An 8,589-nucleotide genomic window follows, 5' to 3' on the forward strand; every position below is an offset into this window, starting at 1 on the left:
GACACGGGACCCGAGGCTGCGCCCTCCACCCTGGCACTGGGGCCATATGACATGAGGCCTGGCCAGGGGACCTGATGCCGAGTCCCCCATCCCGGTGCTGGGGCTGAAGGACCTGAAGCCATACCCCTGCCCTATGGGTGCTTAATGGGGGTTGGCCGGCTGGGTCTTGGTCTCATGCAATTTTGAGGTGCACACGGGCGGGCGGGCAATTGACTCTGGCTGGCCAGCCAATCTCCTGCAAGCCCTATCCCCACCTGGCCCCATCCCAAATCCGCCCCCACACCCACCCACCCCATTCAGGGCAGGGCTGGCCTGCCCACAACCCACAGCCCTTCCCCAGGCCTGCCCCACCCTCATTCAGAACCCCAACCCCAATCAGGGGCAGGGCCCATTAGCAAATTACCCATGGCCCCTTCCCCCAACTGACCCGGCCCTGATCAGGCCCTGATCTGGCCTTGGGCCAACCAACCTCCTGCCATCTCTTCCTTCTGACAGGCCCAGCCCTGATCCACCCTGATTGGGGCTGGACCGACGGGACCCCACCATTGGATGAATTCGTGCACTGGGCCTCTAGTAAAAAATAAGAGTGTGCACAACCGGTGGGGCTCAGTGGCTGGGTGTGTACCCATCAACCAACATATCGCTGGTTTGATTCCATGTCAAGGCACATACCCAGGTTGTGGGCTCCATCCCAATAAGGTGAATGCTGGGGGCAGCCTATCAATGATTCTCTCTCATCATTGATGTTTCTTCCTCTCCCTTTCTCTCTCAAAAAATCAATAAAGACATTTGAAAAATGAACAGTGTTAAGATTGATTTGACTCAACAACAACAAAGAGATTGTGGGACATCACATTTTCTTCCAAGTCTTGTAAGCAAAATCATGCCATGTTCTGTGTTTACACAGGATGTCCCAGGCATAACTTTTAGGGAACAGGAACCTGCCTGGAGCTGGTCTGCCTCAGCTTGGCCTATAGTGTTTGAGTTCTTGACTTCATGTAGAAAAGATTTCACAACAGGAGTTCAGAGATTTTGAGGGAACATTTATTAAAGATGGGGATAATGAAAAACATCGAGGGCTTAGGATAGAACAAGGAACAGCAGAGAGACTAGGTGTGGCTCCTTGGGCTCTCTACAAACACTACTGTGAGCTCACTGGAGAATCAGCGAAAAGGAAGGCTTGAGTTCAGGTTCAGGGGGTTAGCCCGGGATGAGCTGTCACTGCTCATTGCTGCCTTGGTTGCAGGTTGAGCAGGATCCCTTAAAAGCTTAGGAGAGCCTGACTGTTGTGGTTCAAAGGTTGAGCATTGACCTATGAACCTGGAGGTCACGGTTGCATTCCCAGTCAGGAATCATGCTCAGGTGGTGGGCTGGATCCCCGATGTGAGGCATGCAGGAGGCAGCCTATCAGTGATCCTCTCTCATCATTAATGTTTCTATCCCTCACTCCTCCCTTCCTCTCTGAAATCAATAAAAAGATTTTTGAATGTATGTTTTAAATCAATTATACTTACATCAAAGTTTGAAAAATGATTAAAATTTGCCACTTCCCAATTATTGTACTATTTTATTATGAAAGTTCTTGAACATATTTATACCTACTGTATCAATAAGGTGGAAATACAATATAATGATCTACTACTGAAATATCTCATCAGCCCATATTCAGTGCTGTCACTTTGGAAGTTTGAAAGTGACGATGAAGAGAGTATTTACACCAGAAAATTGACAAATACTACAGACCTTGACTTCACTTAATAAACTGTTGAATGCTTCAACTTAAACTGAATGGTGGAGAATGTTAGCAACGTAGGCTAATCTTATAAGTGTATCATGCAAGTGGGCTTTAAATTGTACATAGGATACAATTTTAGAGAAACAACTTTCCTTACAGTGTTCAAAACATAAAGTTCCAAAGGGCAAAGAGAGAAGTTGAGTCCTTGAGGAATGAGTGAGGTGAAAACAGATGTGTTAGGTGGTGAAATGACTTCCTATTGATTAAATCATGAATTCATTTTAAAAATTGGCAAAAGTTTCTGACCAGACTTTTCAACAAAGGAGATAAAGACAGTGTAAATAAATGCATAAAGAAATGCCCACAATAAAAATTTCTTAGGGAAATGGAATTAAAACAAAACAAGTTAACAATACTGATTTTCAGGCCTACAATTAATATTACACATCTCATGTGCTCACAGGGATAATAAAAACTAGAATTTTCATTATTGTGGATGTCTGGGAAGGCAAAGAAAGGACCATGTTAGATCACAGTTCTGCATATCTTAAAAAGTAAAACATTCACATATATTGCAATAGTTAGATAAGGAAAACATACATTTGTACAAAGAACTGAACCCAATATTCCCAGAAAATTTATTTATAATACCTCAAACCTGGAAATAACAGCAACAAAAATCAGGCAGATCAATAGATTAAGTGGCTATTTACAGAACACAATAGTAAACAGAAAAACAAAAGAATTAACATTTTACATAAACATTAGTGTTGAACCTCAAATTAACTGTGTAGCATGAAAGAGTCACATACTTGTTAAAGAATACACACATTATAGTATTTATAATATTATGAAAAATATGAACTAACCTTGTAAAGGAAGGAAAATCAATGATTGCGTTTAGAGCTAGGGAAGGCAGAAAGAGATTATAAAAGGTCAGGATGTAAATATAGGGTGTGGTAAAGTACGTGTAGAGTTGTTGGTAAGGAAATTAATACAATAGTTAGTAAATAATAACACAAGAATAATCTCTTCCCTGGCCATTGTACTTCAGTTGGTTGGGCACCATCCCTTGCCCTGAAAGCTCACTGGTTCCAGTCCAGGTCAGGCCACATGCCCACCTGGATGCCCTGTAGGTGGCAGACAGGAGGCAGCAGTTCAATATTTCACATATCTCCATGTCTCACTCTCTCCCTTCCTCTCTTTCTAAAAGGTCAATAACTTTATTTTTAAAAAGGAAAAAGACTTATATAAAACTAGTGGCCTGGTGCACGAAATTCATGCAAGGGAGTGTGGGGTGTCCCTCAGCCCAGCCTCCATCCTCTCCAATCTGGGACCCCTGTGGGATTGGGCCTAAACCGGCAGTTGGACAACCCCCTCACAATGCGGGACTACTGGCTCCTAACCGCTCACCTGCCTGCCTGCTTGATCGCCCATAACCACTCTGCCTGATGGTCTGCTTGCCCCCAACTGCACCACCCTGCTGGCCTGCTCACCCCCAACTGCCCCTCCTGCCTGCCTGCTCGCCCCCAACTGCTCCCCTCACCCCCAACTGCCCTCTGCTCCTGGCCTGCTCACCCCTAACTGCCTCTGCCTCAGCTCTGCCACCATGGCTTTGTCCGGAAGGACGTCTGGAAGGTCTCATGGTTTAATTAGCCTATTACCCTTTTATTAATGTAGATAGGATATGACATACTGCCATAACTATAACATATCTACCAGTATTACTCTATGAGAATAAGTACTTCATGCGATAGGAAGGCATCTAATACATTACATTGTATATGTTGTAAGTAGTAAGAAATACTGTATTCATAGCAATAATATACACCCTGTGACTTCCCTTCCTGAATTGGGAATGGTTCCCCAGTTCTTTGAACGTTTCCTGGCCCCTAATATATATATTTTTGGTCTTTAGTATAACTTTATTTACTGCTTATTGCACATGATTTGAGGTCTTTAATTTCTAACCACCAAAGATTCAAAGGACTATTTTTTTCCATAATGTTTAACATTGACATCAGGGAATTCATGTACTCATGTGTTTTTGTTGTAAACATCTGAATTATTCACATTGTCATAGATCCTGAACTCATAAGCATGGACCATGCATAGGCTAGCAGGAAGCCAGGAAGCCACTCTGCAAGCAGATACTCTGCATGAGAAGAAAAGTCATAGCACAACATTTAATGTCCAACTTGAGTCACCTCAGAATGTTATATATATTGACTTCTTAATTCATGTAGTATCGGGAACTCAACTGCTTGGTTGGTGACGGGGTTGACCTGGTTTCAGGAGGATTATTCCTGAAATAATTAAGGAAAGGGGAGCTCAATCTTTCTTCTTGGTTGCTTGCTCCTCCCCAGCACCTTCATCTTTCCTCTCATCCTCAGCTTCTTGGACATCTTCTCCTTCACCTTCACTTCCTTCTTCCTCCTTTGCATCCTCAAATTCTTCCTTGGCACCTTCTTCCTCTTCCTGTCTTTCCTCTTCCTCAGCCTCTTCCTTCTCCTTCTCCTTCTCCTCCTCTTCAGCTTCTCCTTCAGAGGGGGGTTCATCCTTAGCTTCCTCGGCTTTTTCAGCCTCAATGGTCTCCTCCAACTCGATCTGCTCCTCCTGGACGTGGCTGGTGTATTAAGAAGGGAAGGAGCGAGTGGACATCAAGTAGGAGCTGGTCTGTAAACCACCATAGGCAGATCGACCAAAGACCTGGGAACTCTGGGAGTAGCCACTGGCTTTGCTTCCCACGCTGGTGAAACTGAGCCTGGTCTCCTCACCTTCCAAGAGTTTCCTGTAAGCTGCAATGTCAGTGTCCAAAGCCATCTTCACATTGAGGAGGTCCTGGTATTCTTTTAAATGTCGTGCCATTTCACTCTTTGTAGTTCTCATTTTCTGATTTGTTGGTTGTGTCCTGCATAGCACTAACTTCGGTGTTCTGCTTATCCTCCAGCTCTCGCAGCTGCTTTCCCAGCACTTCGTTCATGCCCCGGCTTGCTTTGATCTCCAGGGTCTTGGCCTTGAGCAGGTGGCGGCTTTCAGATACCTCCTCCTTGGCGGCGCGCATCCTGTAGGTGTTCTTGGCATTGCTCTCGGTCAGCATGGTGAAGTGACTCTTGTACCATTCTTAGGCATTCTGCATTTTCTTGGCAGCCAGCTTCTTGTACTGGGCGCAGATGTCCTTGAGTGTGGTGGAGAGGTCGGACTTGGAGAACACGTCCATCTCCACGGAGATCTAAGCATATTGGATATGCGCCTGCAGCTCGGCGATCTCCTCTACGTGCACCTTCTTCAAAAAGGCGATTTCGTCCATCAGGCTGTCGATGTGCTTTTGAGCTTAGTGCTGGTGAGAGCCGCCTCGTCTGCACCTTGCACACTTCCATCAGCCAGCCCTCCGCTTCATCATGGTTCAGCACCTCTTCCTGGTAGCACGCCTGCAGGTTGCTCCCAGTCCCTTCCAAGCTCCGTTGCCTCCTAACTGCCCACTGCCTTCTCCTTGCCAGGGATGGGGCGTGGTGGGCAGGGGCACAGGCATCCCATTTTCATTAAAATGTTCAACCTGGGCCTGCTCCACCAGTGTCCGCAGGGGGCCCGGGGGCAGACACTGATCCGGGAGACGCTGGTCAGCCCCGCCTGCCCCGGTTTCCGATCACGGCCTGGACCCTGCAGGTGGCATCTGGCACTGCCCACCCTGCCTGTGAATGCAAATTTACCCATCTTTGTAGGGTTAATTTGCATATCACTACTGATTGGCTGGTGGGCCTCAAGGAGGTATGGTCAATTAGCATATTTCTCTTTTATTAGTGTAGATAAGAGAATAAACTCTGTGATTTGCATACCCAATTCTGTAAGCCTACGTTTGCTCCAGCCTGCACATGGGTGAGATATATGATTATTTCACATGTGAAATTTTTAAAAATTCCTTTATTGATTAAGGTATTACATATGTGTCCTTATTCCCCCAGTACCCCCAAACCCCCCATTCATGCCCTTACCCCCTGTTGTCTGTGTCCATTGATCAGGCTTATATGCATGCATTTAAGTCCTTTGGTTGATCTCTTTCTCTTACCCACTTGTTCCCTACCTTCCCTGAGGTTTGACTTTCTGATCGATGTTTCTCTGTCTCTGGATCTGTTTTGTTCATCAGTTTATGTTGTTCATTATTTTCCACAAATGAGTGAGATCACGTGATATTTATCTTTCTCTGCCTGGCTTATTTCACTTAGCATAATGCTCTCCAGCTCCATCCATGTTGTTGCAAATGGTAAGAACTCCTTCCTTTTTACTGCAGTGTAGTATTGCATTGTGTAGATGGACCACAGTTTTTTAATCCAGTCATCTGCTGATGGGCATTTAGGCCGTTACCAAATCTTAGCGATTGTAAATTGTGCTGCTAGGAACATAGGGGTGCATATATCCTTTCTGATTCATGTTTCTAGTTTCTTGGGACATATTGCTAGAAGTGGGATCACTGGGTAAATGGGAGTTCCATTTTTAGTTTTTTGAGGAAACTCTATACTGTTCTCCACAGTGGCTGCATCAGTCTGCATTCCCACCAGTAATGCACGAGGGTTCCTTTTCCTCCACTTCCCCACAAGCACTTGTCATTTGTTGATTTGTTGATGATAGTCATTCTGACAGGTGTGAGATGGTACCTCATTGTTGTTTTGATTTGCATCTCTCGGATGATTAGTGACTTTGAGCAGGTTTTCATATCACACGTGACATTTTTACAGCTTTATCCTTATGTCCAAGCTCACCACATAGTACACATTAGAAGAGTGCATTTTGTTGCATGTCAGTTATAAATAGATTTAATAAAACCTTAAAAAGAACTTCCAACTAAAGAATTGAAGATCCCTGTCTTGTTAGGAAATTAAAATCTCAACCGTATATAGGCTCTACCATCTCTCTCCTAATTTCCTGGGAGGACCAGCCTTGCCACAGGAGCAGCAAATATCGGCAAGCAGTGAAGACTTTTGCCATCAGAATCCATAGGAATGCTGACTGGTTACAAAAAATACATCCTGGGACTGATTATAGGATCATCCTTCCTCAGCTCTGATGTCTAGCCAGTTGAGGAAACCTTGAGGTGAGGCCAGGGACTCCAACGAACTCTTGATTTTTTCTGTCAATTACTTCAGCCACAGAAATCAGATATGGAGGCCCTGAAAATGTCTGTTAGCAAACATCACATAAGCCACAGACCTTTGATCATTTTTGGGAAATGTTCAGAAGGGCACTTTTCCTCCAGTTTACTGCAGTCTTTCCCACTCATTGTGAATACAGTGTTTCTGTCCTAATGGTGGTTCCATTTAAAACTCAGAGTCTTACAACAAATGACACCAGTGTATGAAATTTCATACTACCTGGCATATGGCTCTTTTGAAGTCTGTGGGGAGGAGTTTCTCGAAACATTGCTGAGAATTATGTAATACTTACTGTGAACAGAGAATCTATCGTATATAATAAAAGGGTAATATGCAAATTGACCCTAACTGTGGAACAACCGGGAACGACCGGTTGCTATGACGCACACTGACCACCGGGGGGTAGACACGCAGACCAGTAGGTTAGCTTGCTGCTGGGGTCTGGCCGATCTGGACTGGACAAGATGGCGCAGATTTGCCCCAATCTCCGGCTAGGTTGAGAGACCCCACCTGTGCACAAATTCATGCACTGGGCCTCTAGTATAATTCATATTGTTCACACAAACTCAATAAAGGACTCCTATTCTTTATCACCATTCATCTCACCAATCACAGAGGCACCAGGCTACAAATTAGAACCACAAAGTCATGCAGATTTTCTTTCAAGGCCTTGTTCAGCAATGCAAAATAAGCAAATATTGGACAAAGAGTGATTTTCTGCCATTATTATGTGCCTTCTAAATCACAGAAAGTTTGGGACCCCACAAATGCTGAGTCATACTCATTTATTCTCTTAAAGGAAGCATTAAGAATTAAGGTGCTGCCCTGCTCAGGGGGCTCGGTGGGTTGGAGCATCCTCCAGTAAAGCTCACCCCCAAAAATTAATGGCCTGTTTGATTCATGGTAAGGGCACTTAACTAACAGGTTTCAAATTTGATCCTTGTTCAGAAAGCAAAGAGGAGGCAATTGAACCATGTTTCCTGTTTTATCGATGCTTCTTCTTCCTTCCCCACACCTCTCTTTCTCTCCCTTCCTCTCTCTATTTCTATCTAAAATTAATAAACAATTCCCTCGGACAAAATTAAAAAAAAAATTAAGGTGTTGATGTTTCAAGTACATATGGTTAAATCAAAGCTATCTCTCTAGGACAGTTATCAGAGTCATCTAAACTCCGTGGAAGTCTGTCCCCTTTCATGTAAGAGGCAAGAAGAATCAATATCATGGATTTCAGAAAAAGCCCACATTATTAGTGTCATAGTCATGATCCCCACCTTGTTTTTATTTAAGTCATTAAATCTGATGGTTTCTGATTAAAGTCATGTCTTTGTGTTTTTAAATTAGGTTAGTCCTTGAGTGATAAAAAATAACTTTCCCACCGGAGAAGCTGTTTCTGAGGGATTCTTACAAAATTTTAGACACTGAAGTGAGCAGGGCCCATGGTGAACTAGAAACTGCTTTCCCCAGTGAAACCCATGTGTTAATGTCTAAAATACAGCCAGTGACACAGGAGGCATGAGTCAGCCAACTTGCAGTCTTTCTTAAAGCAGAGAATCCTCTGGAGATCAAATGGTGGATGGTGTTGGGATTCGAAAGATGATTTCCTGAGACAGACATATTGTAAATGTCTAAGGCCCCTCAGGATCTCACATATTATTTCATCTATTGCATAGCCTGCCCCATTACTATGTCCTCAGCCAGTTTTTTTGA

The sequence above is a fragment of the Plecotus auritus genome (assembly GCF_963455305.1).
Source record: "Plecotus auritus genome assembly, chromosome: 15".
Classification (NCBI taxonomy): Eukaryota; Metazoa; Chordata; class Mammalia; order Chiroptera; family Vespertilionidae; genus Plecotus; species Plecotus auritus.